Consider the following 25,167-nt stretch of genomic DNA (forward strand, 5'->3'; position numbering starts at 1 on the left):
CTAAGCATATCCTCGATGACTTGATTTACTCGCTCTGTTTGGCCATCCGTTTGGGGATGGTAGGCGGTGCTAAAAGAGAGTTGAGTCCCAATAGCTTCAAAGATAGCTCTCCAGAAGTGTGATGTGAAGAGAGAATCTCGATCACTAATGATTCTTCTAGGTAACCCATGTAGCTTGAATATCTCCTTGATAAACAATCTCGCAATTTCGGAGGCTTTATAATTTGTCTTTACTGGAATCAGGTGTGCAACCTTGGTAAGCATGTCAACCACAACCATAATGAAATTGTATCCTCCTTGGACTTGGGGTAAGCCCACAACAAAATCCATACTGATGAATTCCCATTTCATTTGGGGAATGTCAAGCGGTTGTAGTTTCCCTGGCATCATGACATGTTCGGCTTTGATACGTTGGCAAGACAAACACTCAGTGACATACTTGAGAACGTCACCTTTAAGCCTCTCCCAATGGTAGCTCTTCCTAACTGCATTAAGAGTCTTAGCATAGCCAGGATGTCCTGCGAAAGGAGAATCATGAGCTTCCCATAATATCTTCTGCTTAAGTGACTGGCTTGCTGGTATACACAGCCTTGTTATGTAGTAGACAAGTCCATTATCAATGGAAAATTCCTGATACTTAGCTTGCAACTTCTGATTCTGCTCGTTGGTAGATATTTCATTTATCATTGTTTGGTAGGCCAAATCATGGCATGCTTCCTCTCTAGCTAGTTCAAGTATAGGGTTGTTTGGCATAGATACCTTTGTAGCCAGAGATCTGGCCGTTGATGGATTCTGCAAGATTAGGGGATTTAGGAATGCCTTGCGATTGAGTGCATCGGCAACTACATTCTCCTTCCCTGGTCGGTACTTGATTTCAAAATCATATTCCTCCAATACTTCAATCCACCGACGTTGCCTCATGTTGAGCTCGTTCTGGGTAAAAATCCATTTGAGACTCTTATGATTGGTTACTAGAGTAAACTTGTTACCCAACAGGTAGTGTCTCCAAAGCTTTAGAGCATGGATGACAACTAGTAATTCCAGATCATGCGTGGCATAATTCTTTTCATGACTCTTCAATTTCCTTGAAGAGTATGCTACTGGATGACCTTCCTGCATAAGTACACACCCCAAGGCAAGAATGCTAGCATCAGTTACTACCGCGAACTCGTTATTGAGGTCAGGAAGTTTTAGAATAGGTGCTGATACCAAACTTTGCTTCAATTTGTCGAAGCTATTTGTTCGGAAGTTGACCATGTAATGGAAGATCGCTTCTTTAGTAAGTCTGTAAGAGGTGCTACAATCAAAGCATAGTTTTTGATGAAGACTCTATACCATCCTGTCAATCCAAGAAAGCTACGTATTTCTTTGATGGATACTGGTATTGGCCATTCAAGCACATCTCTGACCTTGGCTGGGTCAACTGATATTCCTTCTGATGATACTATGAATCCCAGATATTCAATCTGACGCTTGAAGAATGCACACTTCTTCATTTTTGCATACAGCTTATGAGACCTCATTGTCTCAAGGACAATCCGAAGTTGAGGTTCATGATCTTCTTCCTGTTTGGAATAGACTAAAGTGTCATCGAAGAAGACAAGCACGAAATCATCAAGATATGGTCTAAAAATATCCTGCATTAATCTATTGAAGGTGGCAGGTGCATTTGTAAGCCCGAATGACATAACCAGGAACTCAAAGTGCCCATATCTTGTATTGAAGGCCGTCTTTGAAATATCTTCCTCCTTGATCTTTATCTGATAGTAACCTGACCTGAGATCAATCTTGGAGAAGATCTTTGCACCTTGAAGATGATCAAGAAGCTCATCTATTCTAGGAATAGGATACTTGTTCTTGACTGTTGATTGATTCAACCCTCGGTAATCAATACATAGTCGAAGTGTCCCATCTTTCTTTTTTTGGAATAGTACTGGAGCTCCCCACGGTGAGTTGCTAGTGCGGATGTAACCCTGATCTAACAGTTGCTTGAGTTGTTCCTTCAACTCAATTTCTTTCGGTATGGACATTCTATAAGGTCTCTTTGCAATTGGTGCAGCTCCAGGCACTAGCCTAATCTCATGATCTACTTCTCTTTGAGGCGGAAGTTCAGTCAATTCCTCAGGGAATACGTCAGCGTATTCCTTTAGCCAAGAAGGTCCTTCATGAGACTCTTGCTTTTGATCTAACTTGTTGAGTTTGATCAGGTAAACGGGTAATCCTTTTCTGACTCCTTTTATGATCCGAGATACTTTGGCTAATTGGATTCTTGGCACTCCTGCCTCACCTTGAGTTGTGACAAATTCCCTTTCAGAGTTTGGAAAGGAAACTTGACCCTTTCCACAATGAATGTGGGCGTCATTAGGCTTAAGCCAATCCATCCCGAGTAGACACTCATGGATACCTAAATTCATGACTCTGAATTTGGCTGAAGTCTTCTTTCCTCCCAGAAAGAATTCCACCTTAGCAGTTTACTTGGTACAAGTTACCTCACGACCGTTTGCCAATTCCACAAGCAGGGTAGGGGCTTCTACTGTAGCTATTCCTAATCTTTTTGCACATGCTGGTGAGATAAAGGAATGTGTACTGCCACAATCAATCAAGGTTTTGAAACCTTTACCTTGATAGTCCAACGGTGTCTGAATCACCGAGAACTGGCGATTCGGCCCTTTCTTGTGTAAAGCGGCATGGACTGTTGCTCTTTCGAATTCTGCTTCCATAGTCGGATCTTCCCCTTCTTCTTCTTCGCATCTTTGCCTATTGGCAATGCAGGCAGTTCTTCCTCTTCCACGGGTGGCGACTCCTTGACCGCGGCCTACACCTTGGAAAGGCGTTTGACGATGTCCTCCGCTGAGCTTGGGACATTGCCTCTTGAAGTGACCGGGTTCATTGCAGTGGAAACAACGGAGGTTTCAGTCGTTACTTTGAGTAGGAACAAAGTTGTTGATGTTATTTGTCCTTGCTTTCTTCCTTTGTCCCTGATTGTGACCTTGAACTCTCTTCATTTGAGGTCTGAATGCTCCTCTGGTCGGGTCACTATAGGACCAAGTTTTGTTACCCCTTGGTCTAGCTTGCACCTCCTGAATTATAGGCGCCGCTCGAATGAGTGCATCCTGAAGATCTGATGGACGCATAGATTCGAGACGGGTATTTACGGGTGGATTTAAGCCCGCACAAAATTTGGACACCTGCTGCGTCATGTCCATCTGTGGCGCATACTTTAAAAGTGAGATGAATTTAGAGTACTATGCGTCAAGGGTGAGTCCTAACTGTTTTAGCTCGTAGAACTCATTCATTTTCTGAGTACGATATGCAGGTGGTAAATATCTTCCCTGCACGGCTTTTTTCAACTTCTCCCAGGTAACGGACCCCTCTGAAATCCCTTGATCCCTCCACCATTGCTTCCACCAAAGTCTGGCTTCGCCAGTGAGTTTTAACTTGGCGAGCATGGCCTGATTGGTAGGTGCAGTACCAGCTTCTTCAAAGTAATCCTCCATGGATTCAATCCAAATTTCAGCATCAGCCTGGACGAATCTGCCTCTCCCGTCAAACTCGGGTGGCTTTATCTGCTTGAGGAGGAACTTCTTCTCCTGGGTCACAGCAGTACTTGATGTAGGAGGCGAATTTGGAGCCTGTACCTGGGGTTATGCCTGGTTAAAAGTTTTCTTGACGTTATTATATGATAATCGACGTTAGCTTATCTTTCATTTTTAGTTCAACTATCTCAAAAACAATGTAGCTACTTAACTTTTTAACAACTCTTATGCACAGCCAGATATTGATAAAAAGAAGTCTTTATTTGTATTTACATGGGCATAGCTTTATACAACGTTTCATATAATGATAATCCAATTATTACATTCAGTTTGGGGAGAACAATATTGTATTGCATTTATCTACAAGAATTGTGTAATAGTAGGGTTTTGGGTCATGGATCTTTAGGAATCGATAGTTCATTGAAAGTTCAGGATACCCTTTCCGTTGGAATCCATACTTCTCATGGCGGCCCAACACTTTAATCCTGTCGGCTGGGATTACACGGGTTACTTCCTCATATACATATGAGCTCATTTCAACCCTCCGACCTTGAATATGTAAAGTCGCATTTACGTGAGCTTCCACAAAAATGAACAGCTTCACAACTTTCAAGTCTTCCAACCACTTGATCCTCTTTAGGTTGGTCTGTAGATAAGCAAACCGGTGGGCGGCTATATAGTAGATTCCTGAAGACCTCGTCCATCTTCGTTCTATGTATAAAGGTGATGGATTATAAATCTGCTCCAGGATGTTCATCATCCCAATTCTTTGTCTATAAAGCGGAGAATGCATTGCAGTCATAAACATGACCCGAAATACCAAAAACTTGTTCTACGCTTCATAGTTCTGCAAGACAGCATTGAAGATGAGAAAATGTTTGGACAGCAACAATTTCTTTACTTCATTTTATAAAAACAATTTCGTTGTTGGTCGGCTCTGATACCAACTTGTAACGTGTCCGTTAGTATCTTCTAGGACACGTCTTAGCAGTCCATCGGAAAGGATGTCTAGAAAACTCCGCCCGGCACTCCCATGGAATGTTACGGGTTTTGCGATCTAGGTCTTCCCGCGTCTGCCACGTAGCAGAAGTATCCTGGCCGTTCCCCACTTAGGATTAGGGTTTTCCTGATTGGTCATTAGCTAACAGCAACTAGCGTCAGACCCGAGCGAACTACTTTACGCAGAAATGCCAAGTCCGAAGCGGATTCACGCTGCACTTGGTTCAAGGAGAATGGGAAACGAGAGGGATGCAAGGATCAACCTCTCTTCCATAAGGCATAGTCCCGTTCCGTTCCCCTAAAACAGCGTAAATCGAGTAAGACGTAACTCTAGGTCATCGTTCTCGTTATTTGTTTTGATGATGATGATCATCTCGCTGTTCTTCGAGATTTTTGAGAAAAGTTCCCAGCTAACCGGGACCACCCAACCGTAGGACGGACCCATGGCCCATCCTCCGCACTTTCCTCGGTTTGTTTTAGTTATGTAATTATCTAACACATTAATTTGACATATAACAATCAGCTTCTTTAATTAACCCTGTTAAGCACTGGTTCCTTCACGTAATCTTATCACGTGACATAGAAAAACAATATCAAGCAAGTTCTTTTAACATTTCATCATTTTATCTTTGAAATACAAGGAGTTTCGCCCGTAGGCTTGTCCATAATCTGCCCGAAGGCTATCCAGTGATTCCCAGGGATCACTATACCAAGCTTCCGCTCGCCAACTGGTATGCGGGCCTCGAGATCCAATCCCGAGTCACGTTAGCCTCTTGTACAGGACCCGGGAGGCGAGGGATTTACGGCCAGAGCCCCCTTGGCACCCAAGCGTCCTCCTGCTCCAAGTAGAACTCAACGGAAAGACCTCTCGTGGCGGGTTCGGTCCACGTTCCCGACGCGGTCAACAACCCCCTTGGTTAGGGTCAGGCAGGCAGTCGGGGGTAACTGAATCTACCTCTCCCTTCAGGCCTTTAACCTGAAGTATAGGTACTCATTTAATTTGTAATTCATAAAATAGAGCCCTAAAATCTCTAGCAAGCACAAAAATTTCCATTAATCAACCCAGTTGTATGGCAAACTGCTAAGGAAGTGTTCTTTCCTTTTTGAGTGTATCAGCACTCGTTCCCAAGGTGTCTTGTAAATTGGCAAGATCTTTTACATTCCGGTGTAGGGCATAGCCAACTTGGTTAACCCTAAAGTTCCTTAGATATGCTAGTTTCCGGTTTACAACCTTCCTTATTTAGAAGGATATCCAAAAATACGTCTTTTTGCAAGATAGCTTGCGTAGGGATCTGCCATCCTTGATGAGGGTTTTTACCCTTTCTCCTTGTGAATCAATCACAAGACTAAATGATTTCATACTTGTTGCGCAAGTCCTGGTTTTGGAATAATCTGTTTAGATCCTTTAAGCTGATGTATGTCAGGCCTAGGGTTTCTTCTTTTAAGAACCTTAGGGACAAACCCTAGTTTCTTATCTTTACAAATTTATTGTCCCTACAGTAAGGGAAGTAGTCAAGTGCTTAGGGTATGAATGTTTCTATGTCTAGATTGGTTTGGATAATTTTTGGAAGGTAATATTAATCGTCTTGTCACAGTTTTGCTATTCTGGTGACCATTTACTTTTTCAGTCAATACAGTTCAATTTAAACTTCCGTTTCCTTACAGACGAACTCATGCCAAATAACAATATTTGCCTTGCTAAGATGTACAATCAGCAAAGATAACTTTCTAGTAAATTGGGCAACGAAAGAAACCTTTCATGAATTTAACCATTTACAATGACTCATTGCGAAAGAAATAAGGCTAATGGTGCAAGATATTATTTCTACACCTTTAGGACTAAAATATACTACTATAGTAAATGGATAATCTTGCTCGTAATTTATAATGCTTGACGCAACTCGAAGGAAACTAAGTTCTATTCGTTATCATTCATTCAAATAAGCTAAACTCCTTCATTACAAATAACTCGGACAAATATATCCTATCCCTAACAATTTCTCTTTGCAAGATCGACTTAAAAACCGAAGTAAAGACAAGAAGAAAAACCTGGTTTTGGGGTGAGATATCCACATGGATACCGGTGGATGACCCTCCCACAGCTACACCTTGGACTTTCTTCGGCGGCATCGTAGTTCAAATGTGAGATAGCCTTTTCCTCTTTCTTCTGGAATTCCACCGTCTCTTTGGATCAAAAAAAGTGTATGGGTGAGTGTGGTTTTGCAACCACGGAACCCTTGGAGGATTTTGACTTGGGGTAGAAGGAATAGAAAGCACTTATTCTCCTTCCTTCCCTTTCTTTTATCTTTTTCCCACTCTTCCTCCTTCACTCCTTCTTTTCACTCCCTCTACTTTCCCTCCCTATCTTTTATCTCACGGCTACTTTTCCCTTACGGGATATCATCCGAGGCCATGATGACGATTTGGATTTTTAGGTTCAGGGGGGGAAAAAATAATAAGGGGGATATGGGGGATTAAGAGGAAAGCTTAGGAAGTTGTGGGAAAAAAAATAAAAGAGTTATGAGGGGGGTTGAAAAAGGGTTAAAAAGGGTTATAAGGGGGTGGTAAGGCTTAGGGGAATAAGACACGGGGGGAAAAAGTAATAAGACCCGTAAGGTCTTCGTGCTTTTAGGGGGAGTGACTTCAAGGTGAAAGTAAGGGGTTTTAGCACAAGGGTAAAATGGGGTTTAAAGGTTTTTAAAACCCGGGGGGGGAAAAAGGGGCTTAGGGGGGATTAAAACCGGGGGAAAAAGGGGGTTTAGAGGGATTAAAACCCGGGGTTAAAACGAACTTTGAAGGGGAATCTCAGTAGGAAAGGGGGTTAGGTGGAACCCCTAGAAATGGGGGCTTAAATCCGGGGGGGGGATTATAAAACCCACTTGGAAGGGCTTATGGAAGCCTACATGAAGGGGGCCTTCCCAAGGCCCTTAGAAGCTTCCTAAGAAGCTTCTTGGAAGCTTCTCTGGCCCACGGAATCCACCATGTGGAGGAAGAAGACGATTTGACGATGCTTGATGGCGGCCAGTTTTTGTCCCTCTCCCTTCAGGACACTCTTCAACAGAGTCACGACGGCTTCAAATGTTGGTAGCTTGCATAGTAGATCAAAGCCCTTCGGCTCCTCACCTCCATGGCCTGGCACAGTCAATGATCAAAGGGAGAGAGAGGCGGCACACTGCCTGGAAATAGCGGCTTTATACAACACCTCCTCCCTCCTCACAGCCACACACCACTCTCTCCTTTCTCACAGCAGTACATGACTCTCTCCTTTCCCTCGTCCCGGCGTCATTTTGGCCCTCCTCGTTTAAATAGTGGAGGGGAGGGGGATCTTCCCTCCCCTGCGTGTCATCACGCATGTTCCCCCACCCTCGCTCCAGGCTCCACCAAGGAGCTTACTCAATCCTTCTATTCCCCTCCCCCTCCAGCTCGTCAGTCGGCTGGAGGGATAAGGGGGGATTTTAAAAAAAATCATTTATCCAAATTCATATTCATTTTGAGGCAGTTCATGCGCGTGCTTCTATTAGCGAATCGGAATATTACAATGGCATCCACCTCTACATATAGTTTTGAATCATTTTCTATGTATGAGTTAACTTGAATGATTAGTAAAACCTGGGCTCTATCATGGCATATGTTCCTAAAAGAAATGAAATTCTTGACTCATTTGCAATATTTACTATCTCTTGACTACTTATGTCTTGATTCATGTGATCATTGTTTGTATGAAAGGCAAACTTGTAACTCGTATAAAAAGTTTGGTTCTACATGCATGGTGAGCCATTGGCTCTTGTGCGTTTAGACTTTTGTGATCCTAGGCCCTATTCGTCATCAAGTGGTGCAAAGTATTTCATTATATTAATTAATTATTATTTACATAAGATTTGGGTCTATGCCATAAAGCAGAAATTATAAATTTTACCTATGTTTCAACACTTTCTTGCTATTGTTGAGAATCATTCTAGGGATAAGTTGAAATGTTTATATCTCACAATTGATAGTGAATATGCCTCTAAGACATTTGAGCACTTCTATGATGAGAGAGGTATTAATCATAAATTAATTGCCCCTTACATCCCACCCTAGGATGGTGATGCAAGGTACATGAATAGGACGACTGAGGAAAGAGTCCACAATATGCTTAGTCAATTAGGCTTACCATAGTATTTTTTGGCTAGGTAGTTACTATTGTAGTTTATTTGATTGATAGATCCCCATGCACTACTCTTGGTAGTAAAGTTGTTGAGGAGGTATGGTTTAGTAAGCCTCCATTGTATGCATACTTGCAAGTGTTTGGATGTGAAGCTTTTTGCCATATTTCCAAAGAGAAGCATAATAAGTTAGATCCAAAGTCTATCAAATGCATCTTCCTTGGTTATTGTAATGCAGGTCAGATGGGCTGTCACTTTTGGTATATTCGTAAAATCAGATGCTCGAAAGGTTATCGACATCCATGATGTTGTGTCTCATGAGAATAAGTTGTATAAGAGACTAGAGTAGGTGGTTGAAGTATGCAAGGTGGTCTTTCAGGAGAAGCCTCCTATTATAGTACATCAAGTCCTAGTTTGAAAACTTGCCTATTAATGATATAGTGGCCCAGGACCCGCCTGTTGTGCATAATCATGATATTAGACAAATAGGATATGCAATATGAGCCCCACAGCCAATTTTGAGATACTCTACTATAGCCTCATATTCTCTTGATTGTTTTGAGCTCTCTATGCATTATATCTTGGTCGTAAATTATGAAGAGCGTCTTATTTATGAGGAGGCTATGCACATAGGTGATAGTTACTCTTGGGAGAGGGCCATGTAGTCTAAGTTTGATTCACTATAGAAAAATCATATGTGGGACTTGGTTCTTGTGGTAGATGGTAAACATGCATTTCCATGCTAGTGGGTATATAAGTTGAAGAGTATCCCTGGTCACCCAAACCTAGTATACAAGGCCCATTTGATGGTTGCAAAGGGCTCTAAATAGGAAAAGGTAGTTGACTTTTAATGAGATATTCTCATCTATGGTCAAGATGACTATACTTGGTTTTGGCCTTGGTCACAGAATTATCTCGAGCTTTATCAAAGGGATATAAATACAACTTTCTTACATGGGGACTTGCACGAGGAAATTTATATGCAACAACCTAAGGCTTTGCAAAAAAGGTTAGGGAACACCTAGTTTGCAAGTTGAGAAAGAGTGTCTATGGACTTAAGTAGGAACCTAGGGAATGGTATCATAAATTTGATGCTTTTATTCATTTGCACAGTTAGTCCCACATTGATATAAATCTGTGTCTTTACAAAAGAAGGCATATGATGGTAGCCTTATCAATTTGGTACTATATATTAACGATATGCTAATTTTTGGGAGTGCTCATGCTGAGTTGAATACTTTGAAGATTGAGCTCAAGAAGAGATTTTAGATGAAGGATATGGGTCATGTCTCTCACATACTTGCTATGTGTATTATATGCAACCGATGTAAGGGACTCCTTTACTTGTCCCAAAAGGGGAACATCCAAAGAGTACTTGAGCAATTCCATATGCATGGTGGTAAACCTATTAGCTATCCATTACCTTCTCATGTGAAGAGAAATTAGATAGATTTTCACCCGATGATGAGAAGGCCAGGATGGCCAAGGTCCCATATGCATTCGCAATGGGAAACTTTATATATGCCATGATAGCCACTAGACTTCACATAGCATTTGTACTAGGAGTTGTGACTCATTATATAGAGACATTTGGCTTGAGATATTGGGATTCCATGAAGGGTATGATGAGATACCTTAAGGGAATTGTAGATATGTTTATTTATTATAATAGCAAGGATAATGGACTCTTGGGCTATATAGATTCAAAATATGTAGGACATGAAAGTAGGAATTCCACCTCTACCTATGTCTTCACTTTTTCTGGAGGTGTTTCTGGGATGACGAGGATGCATAAATGCACAACCTTATCTACTACCGAGGTTGAGTACATTGCAACCAATTGAGGCTTGGAAGGAGGCTCTATGGTTGTAGACCTTGGTATAACTATGAATCCTATATTGTCATGAATTACGTAGGGGGAGGACTTGCTTGAGCTATTACAGAAAAAACATACACTATACACAAGAGGAAGATCATTTAAGAACAAAAGAAGAGATATGGAGGCCAAAACATTTTCTTGTTGGTTTTTCTTATTTCTTCCTCGCATAATACAATGTACACAAAGTATAGATAAGATACAATATATAGAGATAACTAGCTATACTAATCGACTTGTACTATAACTATACCAGCTCTATAGGTAAATCTAATAAACCAAATATAATAAGCAATAAGTCAGTGCGGCCATATGAGGATCATAATGACCATTGACATACTAATTATAGACTTGCAGACCCTTCTAACCAAGTGGTCAATCATCAATGTCTACATATTTTGATCTTGCCATGTCAACACTCCCCCTCAAGCTCAGCTACATTGTTGCAACTCTAAGTAAGCTTCAAAATTTTTGAAGCTTCTCTACACCCATTTTTGCCCAATGCCTTTGTGAAAATGTCAACTATCTAATAATGTGTGCTAACATATACCAAGTCAATATCTCCTGCAAGTGCCTTGTCTCTTACAAAATGGTAATGCATTTCAATGTGTTTTTTCCTAATATGGAACACTTGGTTCTTAGCTAACTATATATGATTCATGTTGTTACAATGAATGACTAATGAACCATCTCCTTGCATATCGAAATCACCCAATAACTTTTGCAACCATACAATCTCACATGTTGCCATAGCAGCACCTCTATACTTAGCCTCTATACTTGATAAAGAAACCATTGGTTACTTTTTGCTACTCCAACTAACTAGTGCACTACCAAGGAAAAACATGAATCCATTGGTAGATCTTCCATCAGACCTACTAATAGCCCAATTTTCATCCACCATGTATCCAAATACTTGCACATCCTTACTTTTCTCATAAAAAAGTCCATAATGCAAGGTGGATTCACATACCTCAATGTGTATTTGATTGCACCCAAATGAGGCTTCCTAAGTACCTGCATAAACTGACTCATAATTCCAACATCATAGCTCAAGTTTGGCCTTGTGTATAATCATATAGATCAAACTCCCTACTATCTTCCTGAACATAGTAGGGTCTTCTATCTCATCCCTAACATTCACACTCAACTTTACATTTTTCTCAAATGGTTTTGAAAGAGGCTTACATGCCAGCATACCATACTTGCATAATATATCCAAGCCATACTACCTTTGGGATAGCCATATACCATTAGTACATCTATTTACCTCAATACCAAGAAAGTATCTTAGCTCACCCAAATCCTTCATCTCAAACTTTTGCTTCAAAAGGCCCTTGATATTAGAAATCCCACAATCACTATCACCTATAATAATTAAGTCATCCACATAGATGACTATGACAACCAAACCTACATCATCCTTCTTCATATAAAGTGGGTGATTTGCATCTAAAACATGTCTCTTCATAATCTATGCCATACGTCTGTGCATAACCTTTTGCAACTAGCCTGGCCTTATACTTACTAATAGAGCAATCTGTGTTATTATTTATTTTATAGACCCACTTAAAACCAATATATTTCTTGCGCTTAGGCAATGATACTAGATCCCAAGTCCTATTGGCCCCTAATGTAGCCATCTTCTCATCCATTGTTGCATCCCAATAACCATAACCAACAACCTCCTCAAAACAAGTGGGCTGAATATCCTCAACTACCTTTACCATATAAGCATAATGGTGAGCTATGTAACCCTCAAAATCAAATCTTCCAATAGGTTATCTCACCCTACTAGACCTCCATACCACTGGATCACTCAATGGAGGTTTTACATTACCATTTGATATCTGTACACCTAGTGTCCTAACTAAAGGAATACCAAGCTCATCATCCAAGCTCTCTAAGCCACTAGAGTCTCCATCAAGAACTACATGACTAGTTGATGCATTATTACCATTAGACATTTTCTTCTTCTCTTTGTCATTACCTCTAACACTAGTAGATGTAGTTGAAGATGTGGGCCTAGCCCTTAGTCTAGCCGTTAGTCTTTCAGACCAAGAACTAACTACAAATCTACTATAAATTGTTGTCTTTGAACCACTAAGAGTCTATGATTCCTACTTTTCTATCTACACATGGTTATCATGATCATCAAAATCATCCAATGCATCTCCACTAGAATCATACCAATTGCTCGTATCATTTAAAAAAACATCCCTGCTTACTCAAAACTCACCACTAGTAGGGTTACAATTGTGATAGTCTTTCTACTCATCAGTAGAGTATCTAGTGAAAATACATTTTTTAGTTTTTGGGTCCAACTTCTTCATTAACTCATCAAGCACATGAACATATGAGATATAGCCAAATACTTTCTAGTGTGATAGGTCAGGTTTCTTGCTTGTAAAACATTTTTTAGGGATCATACCACAAACTATAGCTATAGGAGACCTATTCATAATGTAGACAATAGTATGAACAACCTCAAACTAAAAATGCTTAGGCATAATTTTATTAGCCATCAATGCCCATGCAATTTCTGTAATATGTCTATTTTTTCTTTCTACAATCCCATTTTGTTGTGGGATGTACTTGCATGTAAATTGTTGCCTCATCCCATGAGACCTTAAAAATCCATTGAACTCATTGGAGAGATATTCTTTCCCTCCATTTGACCTCAAGCACTTAACTTTCAAGCCTGTTTCTATTTCAACAATAGCTTTGAAAGTTTTGAAGTGCTCAAACGCTTCACTCTTTTTCTTAATGAAATATACCTAGATTTTTCTAGAGCAATCATCAATGAATGCAACAAAGTACTTGCTAGCACCAAGAGATACATACTCGATAGGCCCCCAAACATTTGTATGCACAATATCAAGTGTATTCTTGCTTACATCTTTAACATGTGAAAATGATTGCCTTGCCTTCTTCCCAAGTTGACATGCTTCACAAAGTTTATATAATTCTATAACTCTGAATGCAACTCTTTGGACTACATTAATTTTAGCCTTTGGAGATTTTCATATCCAAAACATTTGTGTCATATTTCAATGTCTGCAACCACATCTTTGCCTTTAGCATACATATCAGTATTTATAGTAGGGACTCTAGTATCCAAAGTAAACATATGACCAACTTTTCTTTATTTTGCAATCAACCTTCACTTATTATTAAAGCTTTCAACAAAACAACACTTTGCATTAAATCTAACCCACAACCCTTGCTCTACCATTTGACCAACAAATACCAAATTCTTTATCATTGATGGCACATGTAAAATATCTGATAAATACTTTGTCTGACTATCATGCAAGGACAATGGAACTTTTCCAATATGTGAAATCAAATGACATGAATCATCATGTGTCTCTACATAACCTACACTTTATAAATTATGCATTTCTCCAAATCATTTAGCATGGCAGGTTATATGATTAGATGCACTCAAATCAACATGGTATACATCATCATGTGCCCCCTTTCCTATAACAACTTTCATCATATATTGCATGACAAACAAACACTCTCTTTTTTTCATCATTCTATCTTGAAGACGATGTATGATTTCCTTGCTACGACTTGCCATTGCAAATGACATCCTTCATATCAAAACAATGGGCTATAATATGACATCTTCTTCCATAGTAATGGTAGAAAATATAGAATTGCTAGAACTTGTTTTCTGTCATCCACTTCTTTCTCTCGAGCTCCCCCTACCTCTAGAATTACAATGGTCTCTTATAATTTGCATGTCACTAAACTATTGATTTAACTTGTTTTGTTGGTTATCATCACTAGCATGTCCCATACCATGGCCTCTTGAAGAGAATCTACCACATCTCCTTCCTGATTCTCCTATAGAGAGATCCGTAGATTTCAACTCATTTAACCCTTTCCTATTTGGATTTTTGAATGTGTCATTGTTGCTACCCAAATTAGGTAGGGATTCAATCCTAGGCCCATCACAATGATGTATCCTTGAGCAGTGCACATTGCTAGATATATCATTATGGCCTCTGGTCTCATCCACTTGGGAATTAACCATAGTATATCCAGTTGGAACTCTTTGCTTGTGATCCGATACACTAGCCACACTTTTAGAGATTTTGGGCCTCCAAACCCATCTCTTTCTAATCTTTGCATGGCCTGATTGGCTGCCACCACTCCTTCTATTTTGATATTCTTTCATGATGACTGATCCATCTCAGCTCACTTGCTGCCTATCACTTCCCTTCAAGAAGTTCCTGCTACTATATTCAACTCTAGGTGGATCTTTACCATTGTAAATCCCAGATTCCCTATTACCCTAGTTCTCAATGGTTGAGACATCCTCCACATGGTAGCATATATCAGCTATGTTATGGGGCGTCATCTCATTGACATGATTTTTTTTTCAAACTTAGACCACTAGGGGTTGCTTAACCACTCCACCCTATTAGGTCTACACCCATTTCTATCTAGCTCATGGATTTGGAACATGGGATTGGCTGCACTAGGATGCCACGGTTCTTGGGCCTCAAGGTCATTATAGTTAATGCAAGGATTCTCCCTACTATAGCTGTCATTTTCACCTCCAACATGACTAACCTTCAGCAAATGTTGCCAATCCTTATGGATTTCAAGGGTGTGGGAAAAACTCCAATAGCTCTCCCAACATCTCTGAATACATCTCTCATGATCTTCTGCTTGAACCTTTGCCTCCTTCAATGACTTAGGGTTTCTCATCCTAAGTTGGAACTACATATTTGTTTTCAAGCCGCTGACAAAGAGTTCACCAAGAGTTCACCAAGCCGTTGACAAAGAGTTCACCAAGTATGTCTTCTGGTAGTTGACTAACTTTCCTTGGCCAAATCTTCAAAATGTCATCAAAGGCTCTCATGTACTCTTTGATGGAGGTATATAACTTTTTCCGAGTTTGCATAAGTTATTCCAATACCTGAATAATGGGAACCTTATTCTCATATTCATCCAAAAATCTATCACATAATTCATCCAATGATTTGATTGACCTTCTTGGGAGGCTCCAATACCATTTTCTGGCCTCTCCCTTTAGGGTATTTGAGAATACAAGCATCCGATGTAAATCATCAAACCCACTTGCAAGGCAAGTTAGGCCATATTCTTTCAAGTGTACCATTGGATCCTCATCCTCCTGCAGCCCATGAAACACCAGGAGATCCCTGTAAGGAGAAGGACATTTAGTCCTCTTCTTTGAGATCAAGAGGGGGCCATCAAAAACTTCATATTCATCTTGACTTAATATCCGTGTGTCAGGGTCTCTAATCTCTTCCGTTTCCACCTTTATCGCATTGATTGTTGAGTGTCCGCCAACCCTTTAAGATTTGTCTCTTCTTCTCATTTGAATGAGTGTTAGCTTGCACATCCGACCATGAAGGTGTATCCACATGAAACCTTATCTCGCATGATGGAGTCTGCCATCATAGCTAAAAGTTTGCATACACTAGGTACATCTCGAAAGTTGGAGATGAGTTCTTATAGAGCTAGACAAGAGTAGCTCTATGATCAACAAAGAGACAGGGCTAATCAAAGAAAACCTACCTCTATCTATGACCAATATTCAAAGCCAGAGGTTAACAAGAAGAAGTGCAAGTATCTCTCACCCTCTAAGATACAAAAGTACAAAGAGGAAGGAATGTGCTTTCTTTGTGGTGAGTTAGGGCATATAAAGCCTGATTGTCTTCACAAAAGGAAGGAAGAAAATGTTTTTAAAGATCCTCCTCCGCCATTAGAATCCACACGTCTTAAGTTACTGCATGCCTTAAATATAAGAATTGATTAATAGATAAAATATTAAAATATACCTCATTAATTCATAACTAATCTGTATTCATGGGTTTTGGAAAAAAAAGATAACCATAAGGATAGTGGTCATAAATTATTTATTTAAATCCGAATAGCTGCCATAGTTAGTCTTGACCAAAACATTATTTTAAGGCTTATACATACACAAGCCATACCGTTGTTATTTTCTTCATTTATTTAGATAAAATTTTTGATATTTTTGATTTATGGATTGGGACTAATCACAATCAGTGAGAATTGATTTTATATTCATTTCTAATCCATATGAATCCCAAAATCACAACAAAATCTCCAAAATTTATCATTTTTATGAAAATCATATAATTATAGGTTTTGCGTATTTTGATATAAATCATTCTATGACTAAATTTTATGGTTTCCTTCAAGATTTCTTATAGATTTCAAAATTAAGGACCAAATCCATCCATTTACAAACAATTTTATCAGAATATCTATCATAAAATAAATAAATCTATTACTTTCGCATAGAATCACACTGGTCTCCCAACCATGAAATACACATCTCCAAAAGTGTGATTCTATGCGTAAGTAATAGATTTATTATCACAATGGTCTCATTTTGCATGAAAATTTGGTCTTTTATGGCCTCCCGACCACTTTTCGGCTTCAAAGGAATCTTTAAAATTCGCTCTTAGTTATACTACTTTGCATATGCTTTTCCTACTAGATTCATTATCTTGTTGGAAAGGATGTGTTGTCTTCAATTTCGCTAGAATGTGCCTATATACTTTGTAGATGAGAGCAACACCTTGGAATATCTCAAGCTAAGCATGAAGTTCAAGAAGAAATATGTTCATTCTACATAGCAGTGGAGTAGGCTTTTGATTGTATATTCTTTTTAATGAAATATTTTCTTATTTTTGCTCTCCATTTTTTTTGGAGCATGTGCCACTCAGACTACATCATTGTAGTGTATGTGAATTCTGTGTTCTGTGATGTGTGTGTGAGGTGTATGTGCTTTATTCTTGTCAAATGGAGATAAAGTCGAAGCTGAAGATGATCAAAAGCTTGATGGTGGTTGAAGCTAAAGATTTTTTTGAAGATTATGTGTTGAGATGCATAGAAACTCTTATATCCTTTAATGGTTTGAGTTTAGGCCTAGGAACTAGCTATCTTGAGTAGTGGGAGAACAAATGCCAACCTTTTGAGTTCTCCTTATACTACTCTCACTCCTTAGACAGGGTCATGTCTCTAAGAGTGGTGCAGTAGGTGATTAGGATCGCACAACGACTAGGAAACTATTGGATAGATGAACAAGAAAAATACCCTATGGGTGGCAAAGAGAGTCTGCGGACTACTGGCAAGACAAGGTTTGGGAGATCCCAAAGACCATCAGTGGATATGAAGCCCAAAGGAAATGGCAAAAACGTGCATGGGACTCCAACCTTGATGCTTGGATGGCCTTTTTTAATACCCAAAGGAGCGCAATGATCCCACCTATATGCCATATCCATAGAGAATAGGGATAGACTATAATCCAAACGTGCATGGTAGATATGATTTTCGCAAGATCTATAATGTGATGCAAGGAGTCTAGAGGAGTACTTAATCTTCATTAATGAGTGAGACATCCGTCCATCCATCACGTACTTCCTTGATGAGTTTTCATCTTGCCTTGACCCCGTATTCATCACTACTGTAATTATCCTAGGGTACTTAGGATTTTTCTCAAGCAAAAGCCCGTAGTGGAAGAGGCCTAGCTATCACCACTCTTTTTTTATCTCAATGTAGGAATCAATAGTTGCGCGATGTCCCACCTCATGATGAGGGCCACGCTCCTACCTTCCTTTTGTATGGCAATCCTTGAAGATATGAATGACAACCACTTCACCAAGTGCAGTCACCCCTTCCTATCAATGGCACCCCTAAATGTATGTATTTACATAAAAGGCTACTTGCAAAGCGAACCATTTCTTACCAAGTCTCTTAGGCCTCCTCACAATAATGTAGCTCCTGAAGAATACAAGGATGATATTTAGTGGGCTCCCTCCTAATGTATTTTTATTTTTTTTAAAGGAGAGAAAGAAAGAAGGCAAAGAAAAGACAAAGACGAAGCATAAGAAAAGGAAGAAATTGAATTCTCATGTACCATCAAAGTGCTACAGACACAATGCACCTAGGGACAATTATAGCCCTAGCCCCTAGCCCCTTCCCCCACTTCACACTTAGGGCACATCAAGGGGAGGATGTGCCTAGGGAGTTTACACTCACCTACGGGTAGACCTGTCTCCCTAAGTCACACCCACAACATCTCCACTTGTATGATCTGGGTCCTCAAGTGTGGGATAATACCACAGGCTTGCTTGAGGTTTCGCTTGAGGTTCAACCCAACTCCCAGTTCCACTGGCATGCACACCATGCATTACACACTGAGATAGGAACAGCCTCAGATAGTGCACTTCCTTTTCCTTTTCAGGTACATTCGATAACCCATGATCAACCACCACTGACCTCTGAGACCCCCGTCATCCACTCGATCACTTCTCGGCCTCCAGAACCTCACATCCATTTTGTTATGCTTCTTCTCCACGGCCAATCTCCCCAAAGGCCCATCATTGACCCACATGGCCTATTATAAATACATATATAGGCCTTGAACACACGTATAGAGGGTATACATATAGTGAATTCCTTGGGATATACATAAGATTTTGAAGGCCTATACATAAGCTACTTTCCACATAAATATTGTGATAAATATTTTGAAGTCCTATACATAAGCTACTTTCCACATAAATATTGTGATAAATGAACCACTGTATTTGTTGCACAAAACAAAAAACTAGTCGGCCTGCGTGAACCCTAACACAATCTCCATAGCCACCAAGCTTGAGCTCTTCTCCCACTTCAATTTCTCATCCTTCTCAGTCAACTGGAGTTCTTGTCATTTAGATCTGATCAGTTTCAGCAAGTGCAAAATTCAAGAAGAAGATATAGCAACCCACTTGAACTCAAGCAGTCCACTTGAAATCATGCATCATAAAGCCTGACATCAAGCTAGTATCTCTTGATACTAACCTAGTGCTTCTTGGCACTTTTGTTCTTAGCACATTCAAGAACAATTCATTTGTTGGTTTTATCTCAATTCTTGTAATGACAAACATGAAGATTTTTATTGTGGAATGCCCAATTGATTAAATCACTTGTAAGCCTCAATCTCATTGTAAAAGGATAGACACTGTCCGAGTATACTCGTGGTAAGACCTTCTTCAAAATGTCTAAACTTGAGCAAATAGCCAAACTCAATGATGAAGGCTTTCACACATGGAAAGGAAAGACAATGTACCATCTCATGAGGAAAGACCTCTGGGATCTATTTGAGGATGATAGAGGAGATGCAAATGGCAAGAAGGAAGATGATGAAGACAGGTTCATTGAAGAAGTCCAACTTAAGACAAAAGAGTGGAAAAAGATGAACAACAAAGCTCTAAGCATCATTGCCTAGCGACTATCTAATGATGTATTGCACCATATCTCCTGCATCAAAGATGCAAAAAAGGCATGGGATGAGCTTGACATGATCTTTGGAACTCAAGCTAAAACCTCAAAAGTAAAATTTCTCATGTAGTTCTATAAGTTAGATGTAAAAGATAGTTCTTTGATGACCATGCATATTAACAAGCTTAAGAACCTAAAAACTCAACTTGCAACTTTAAAGAAGAACATAGATGAGGATGAAGCCATAGTGGTGCTACTAGCAAGTGTAAATCAAGAACCATATGAGAACCTTATGTCTACCCTAAGTAATGTTGATAATCTATCACTTAAAGACATTGAGCATTCTCTACTTGATGAAGAAAGTAAACTTAAAAACAAGGATGCAAAAGAAACTATTTTAAAGGACAATCTCTTTTGCGCAAAGGGAACTTATGGAGCAAAAGGATGTGGATGAGAATTCAACACCAACAATAAGGATCAGGTCACATGTCATTATTATGGTAAGACTAGGCACATGGTCAGTGAATGTTTCCACAGGAAAAGAGCATGTCAACAGGTTCAGAATAATAACCATCAAAATCAGTTCATGAATGAAGAAGATGTTTCCACTATTGCTTGCTTAAGCTTGCAACTTGGATCTTGGAGCTACTGGAGAGTTGGTGAGAGGAAGCAACTCGATTGGACATGAAGGTAAGCTCACTACACTCATAGATGTGAGAATGCTCACGACTATGTGAGAGGTATCCATTGCAGTTGGCTTGAAATTATTGAAGCAATAAGTGGTCCATGGGACTTGGTGGCTAACCATGATCTTCCACACCCAAGCTAAACATCCATTCATTAAAATAGATATAGAAGCAAAACAGAGGCTTACAGAATAGAGAAGAAACTCTATAGACACTACAGAGGGTCAACAAAAGGCATAAAAATCATACACCTCAAACCAAAACCAATTAAAACCATCCAAAACCATTCAATACACTTTCAATCATTCCTCAAAAGACTTATTCACATTCCCAACCTCACAAAAAAAAAACATATCAAAACAGAGGCAAAATAGACCATATCAGAACCAAACATACACATTAGAAAACCTATCAAAACATCATATCTCAAATAAAAACCATCATAAGCTTTTCAAACATACTCAACCTATCCCAACACATTTCAAAACACTTCCAGCACAACAAAAATCAATCAATAAACTCTAAAAATCAACCATTTAGCTTAGAAAAATAACCTTTATTGGCCCAAAAAGCAAGTCAATTAAGCCATCAACATATCCCCACACTTAATCGGGGAACATATTCGCAACCTTGAAAAAGGAGGAATACTAAGTCCAAAAACTAACTCAATACTACATTCTCGAACATGGATCAATTAACATCCACAAACCAATCTCAACCCCATTAATCTTCAAAATAACCTAGATCTATCAAACGAATTGACGAAAGAAAAATACTTTTATAACATAACCAATTCTTAGTTTTCAAAAGAGAACCAAACAATTTAGTAAAGGATTCTAGATATTCTTTCAGTACTTCACAAGTCTTCAAAACTTTTGCCAAATCCATAAATCAACATCTTCAATCTTTTCACCTTATCGAACTATATATCCAGATAAACACAAAATGAAACAAACCCACACACTCATAGAACACATAACATAGATGAATATGAATGATACCCCAAACAAGGGAAAATTGAAATGAGTGATTTCATTAAAATTCAATCAACCAAGTATATCATAAAGAAAATATCAATGAAGATGTTCCCTTTTAAAGACTTGATGATTTTGAAACTTATCCATAGAAAGAGTTTCATCTACAAATATCTTGGGAGGATTTTGAAAGAATTGCAAATAGCACATCCTCTCCACAAGGACAAGATATATGCTCAGTAGACAAATAGCATGAAAGTACAAGATATCTAATTGACAAGGATCAATAACCAAACTGGCATTTAAGCACAACTTTGGAACTTGCTTCTGATCATTATGAGAGTGTCAATGCATGTACACTAGATAACAAGCAAAATGAGTAGTCAATCAAACTGAAGGATCAGTAGATTGATGATGAATCTGGATAAATTGCAAATAATTATGATAAGCTTGGATAGGAGTCTGCCAATCCCCTGGAATTTTAGGCTAGTTAATCTGAGGTCCCATCACAATGAATCAATCTGTATCCACCCTCTTCGTCTTTGTATCTGCAAATCAAAACTAGAGCAACTACTAATCAACTGAGGGGGGCTAGAAATAAAAGAGTTGTTGCATTTTTCTTTTGAGTGCTTGAATGGTGCCTTGATTATTGATGGTAGCTTCCAAGCCTTTGAAGGTAAGCTAGATTTAGACATTGTCTTATTCAAAGATGATTTGTGCTTGGAGAGCCTCTAAAAAAATCTTGTTTGGCCATAAGGGAGGCTTAAGAACAGTGTCTAACATGAAGAATAACTTGCAAGACCATATCTCCTACATACCAAGTCATATCCTCATCATCAGGAATTAGTAGATCACCTCTAAGGTAGATATAAGATATCAACATTGTGTTTGGTATGACTAAATCCACAAAAGCCATTCTTGTAACTTCTGCTAAAAGATATGAAGACCAAGCACCACCCCATACATCCTTTGGAGGATGCAAATCCATAGTGGACAGCTTCATGTAAAAAGCTAGCTTTTGTTGCTGATAGTGCACAAAGAAGGAATGATCTGGTGGAATTGATGCCAGGAGGCATATTCCACGGTGGATTCCGTGAGGTTTTTCGATGAATTTTGTAAAACTATATTTATTTACCAGTGTTAACCCTCAAACGAATAAGGTGGAAAAGTTAGGAAATCTAAAGCAAAAGACAAGGCAAAGGAAAAAGTGAAACAGAAGACGAAGGCATGCCAAGAAGAATTTGGAAACACAAGAAGTGCAAAAAATTCCTAAATCAACGAAAAAGGTGCACGAGAAAAAGCGAAAGTCTATACTTTTGTAAAAAAGTGCAAGGCACATCATGATGTATTTTAAGATTGCCAGGCTCTCACCCGTGCAATTTGTAAATGTAGACAGGCAGTGGAAAGGAAGTTAGGAAGATAGGAGGACAATGGTAAAAAGGGCCTAGGCCATGGTCAGCCATGTAAAAAAGGGGATAAGGGAATGACCACCCAAAAGGGATTTAGGGTTTTGTATATAAAGTTGAAAAGTGAATGAGAAGCTCATTCTTGTGTGTAGCAAAAAGTGGCTCTCTTCTTCTTCTTCTTGCTAGCTTGAGCTTGTGCTTGAGAGAGGGAGTGTGAGAGTGTGAGGGAGTGAGTGTGTGATGGTGAGGGACTAGGGAGGAGAAGCTCTCCATCTTCTCCTCTTTTCTTCTCTTCTCTTCTCTTCTCTTGGTCACGGCAATGGATCTTGGAGCATGGAGCTTGAGGATGGAGCTTGCTTGAAGCATGCACTTGGATTGTGGAGCTACCGAAGTGCGCCAGAGAGGAGGTAACTTGATCGGCATGGAGGTAAGCTCACTACACTCGTAGATATGGATGGTGCATCGGCTATGTGAGAGGTAGCCATTAGTGCTGAACTTGGAATGCTTGAAGCAATAAGCAGTCCATGGGTCTCGGCGGTTGAGCGAAAGCTCCCACATTTTGGTTCCATTGCCAGGACCAATGGATTCAAGCCTTGAGTGCTTGCACGCTTTGAATCGAGCATCGACGTATGGTTTTTTCCAAACCAGTGCTTGAGATAGATAGGTAAGAAGCGAGGGAGTTTGAAGAGCTATTCGATTTCCTTAGCAAGTAGGTTTTTGGTTTTTGGACTTAGAAAAGCATGATGGAGTAGTGTAGGCATTTCTCCTATGATTTTTTCTTGCATTTAGGAAGGATAGGAGAAAAACATTGGAGCACATAGTAGGATTTTCTGTTGCTGTATAACATCCTAAAATAGGGAAAAGAAGAGCAAAAAATGAAATTTTGGGTTAAATGTTAGTAAGGGAAGCAAGACTAAGGTGAGTATAGGCCTGGGCAGGGTGATATGGGACTAGGAGTGGCAAGAAAGGCCACATTTTGCATTGTAGGGTTTCAGGAGAGCTGGAGAGAGAGAGAGATCTTCATCACATGGGCATGCTTCAATCTGGTCATCTAGGAGTTATTTGCCCAGCCCAGGTAATTCCACACCTTCCGCTACATGAGTAGCTTGGATTTGGAGGTGCTCAAGAGCAGGTTGTACGAAGGCCTCGATCACTTGACGCAACGAGTTCTTTGAAGTTGGCAAAATCCATGTCGCACTCGACCCGTCCAAGTGAGGCGATTCTGGGCCGAGTCCCAAAATCGGTGGCCCTCGGTCCACTTGACTCGGCCCACTACCACTCGGATGCTAACCACTCGAATCACTTGGCCATTTGGCCCTTTAGTATTCGGCCCTAGACCAACGCCTTTCATTCGGCCCGTCTGAGTGAAGCATTCGGATACCAACTTTGAAATTTGGCCCTCGGTCCTGCAGACTTGGTCCAATCCTACGCGGACAAGTTGACACTTAGCCCACTTGACTCGGCCCATCTGACTCGGCCCTCGGACAACCACACTCGGACTCGTCAAATTTGACATTCGTACCAGTTGCATTTGGCCCTGTCTCATTCCACCCTTGGCCATTCGGTCTGGGGGGGGCAGTCCCCCTGGCCCCTGCAATTCATACATGTTGGGCCGAATTTAGATATTTTTTTCAAATTTTAACCTATAGACCCTGAAACTAACTAAGAGACCATATAGAGCCGAAACCATATCATAGATCTATCATTGGGCTGAAATCTAGAGCAAGTAGTTCAAAAATTGGCTATAAATAGTCCTTCAAATTGTGCATGGTGTTTTTTGTAACGGCCATGCAGGCCACGGGGGACTGCCCCCCCAGATCCCCACAGAGGCAGCTCTACCCCCTCCACACCTCCCCTAGGTAGTTGGAGAGAAAACACGTTCCGTGATAAGTCCTCCAAATTAGATCCTAGTGTAGTAATGGCCCTACACATGCATGGATTTGCACTTACAAAAGAGCAACCAAAAGCCCATACCCAAACAAAGACAAACAGAGACCCTAAAACCTCAATGGGCCAATCTAGCCAACAAGGGCAAAAAGGCCACACTGCAAAAACATGAATGTGTTGCATTCGGACTGCATCTAATCAAAGTGAAAATCAACAAGATCAAGCTACAACTGTGAGGGTGACTAGATATGATATTCCTGATGATAGATGCACCTTGAATAGCAGTACACAGACAATCCGAGATGTCAGTGGAGAATCCACATCTAGTCGTGTAGTTGGGGACTCAAGGGTGTTTTTCAAAAGGCTTAAATTTA

The sequence above is a fragment of the Lygodium microphyllum genome, chromosome 28 (genome assembly GCF_053477565.2).
Source record: "Lygodium microphyllum isolate KBCC chromosome 28, Lygodium_microphyllum_v1.1.10, whole genome shotgun sequence".
NCBI classification, from domain to species: domain Eukaryota; kingdom Viridiplantae; phylum Streptophyta; class Polypodiopsida; order Schizaeales; family Lygodiaceae; genus Lygodium; species Lygodium microphyllum.